The sequence below is a fragment of the Leiobunum rupestre genome, chromosome 1 (genome assembly GCF_980474605.1).
Source record: "Leiobunum rupestre chromosome 1, qqLeiRupe1.1.hap1, whole genome shotgun sequence".
NCBI classification, from domain to species: domain Eukaryota; kingdom Metazoa; phylum Arthropoda; class Arachnida; order Opiliones; family Sclerosomatidae; genus Leiobunum; species Leiobunum rupestre.
In genome coordinates this window covers 66,320,818-66,322,715 of record NC_143384.1, presented here as the reverse complement: position 1 = coordinate 66,322,715, position 1,898 = coordinate 66,320,818, and positions in this window count along the sequence as shown.

Here is a 1,898-nt window from a genome sequence, read left to right as displayed (position 1 = left end):
TTTTAAGAGGCACCTTTTTAAGCCTTCCAGTTCCATATTTGTTGATTTGTATTCCACCTCATTTTTGCTAAGTATTTAAAAATGAATACATTTGTCAGTATCTTGGTCAAGGAACGTAACACCAGAGTATTTTGCCAAATGGCCTACCGAATCAAAACGACCATCGACTGAAACTTCTACTTTAGGGGAATTGCGTAATTTTTCTATAATATTTGTTTGCTCTTTTTCCCATGCAACCCGAATTTCTGGTATTATGTAATTTCTTTGAAAAAAGAAGAAAGTAGGCTTGTTGATACACTCTAATCCCATATATTCAAAAATAGAGAACATTCTTTGAAATGTAGCACCAGAAAGAAAAATACTCCAAGCTAATAACAAATTTCCAGCCGGTATTCTTCCCAGTAAGGGTTGAGAAGACCAAACAAATTCATGCCCACTAATACATGCCATTTTAACCGTTAATTGACTTCCACTAGTTTGCAACTGAAAATTTTCTGTTACATCAAAAGCACTTTCGCAGTTACTTTCCCCACATCGTAGCCTACATAGCAACAATATATTTTCTTTCCTCAACTATGTCCTCGGGAATAGATTTTGTAAGTGTAGGTGAATAATGGACTATGTTGAATGTGGACTAGGTTCATATAGTGAAGCAGTACCTGTTGAAGATTATATAGATTCCTCAGAGATTCCACTTAGGGCTGCGGGTGATGAATAAGTTTCTTTAGAATATCCTTGTAGTGAAGCGTAGTTTCTTTTTGGGTACTATTATTTGATGGTGAAGGATATTTAAAATCAAAATCTGGTAAATCGTCGTCTATATTCTTAGAACTTGCAGAGAAAGAATGATCTTTTGACACTGTAACAACATTTTTCTCTTGTAGAGCTAAAATTTCCATTTCTATATCGAATTGCGTACAAGTTTCAGTGAAGTTGTCAATCTTAAAACAGTCAGTCTGAATAGCAACTTCTTTTCTATTTTGGTGGATGTAGTGGGTTTTATTACTTATTTCTGGATTAGTTTGTATTAATATTTCTATGGTTTTGGGAAATGTAATATAACTTGCCTCATTGGCTGATTTTTCATGAATTTCTTCCCCAGATGAAATATTTATCATGTCTTCTACTACATTTGGTAAGTTTAGTGTTGGCACAGAATCCGACTTCAGCGTTAACTTTTGCTTCGAAAATTCTTTGCCAAATTCAACTGTATTGAAACACTCTTGAGTGAAATTTAATTTACATACTCGAGAAGAATCAAAAAATCGGTTTACAATTATTCGCCTGTCAGCCCTGTTAATATTTCACAGGCTTAGCCTCTAATGTTACTATAACTTCTTCGAACTTTTGTTTCACCGATTCTTTGGCATATTTAATCCACTTTTTAGCTGATTCTAAATGTTCTTCCACATCAGGAATTTTGAAGCGACTAACACCAAGTTGTTTTGAAGTTGTTTTACAACCTTCAATCATACAATTAGGCATTTTGGTAAAATTCAGCAAGCAACGTTGGATTTTTCTACTCTTTAATTTTAATATTTTCCGTCAGATGGCAAAGGGTTCGCTATGGCCAATGATTGAGGAGTCTGTTAATCATGTGACCACAAAGAGATAATCACGCTGAAAATGCAGCATGTACAACGGCAAGCCTGCTTTTATTTCTATTCGGATAAAGCAAGAGACTCGGGCTCTATAGTTTCATGCGTGGTGCCTTTGATGATTGATCGCTAGATTGTTTTGAAAGCGGAAATGGCGGCACCCAAATTTCAGCGTTAATGAATTTAATTTAATTTTTAATTAATTATTAAGGTTCGTTAAAAAAAATTCTCACATGTATTTTCTTCTTAAGAGTGTAAATTAAACTTTATGCGCTGGAAAACTTGGAACCAAACTTTTCC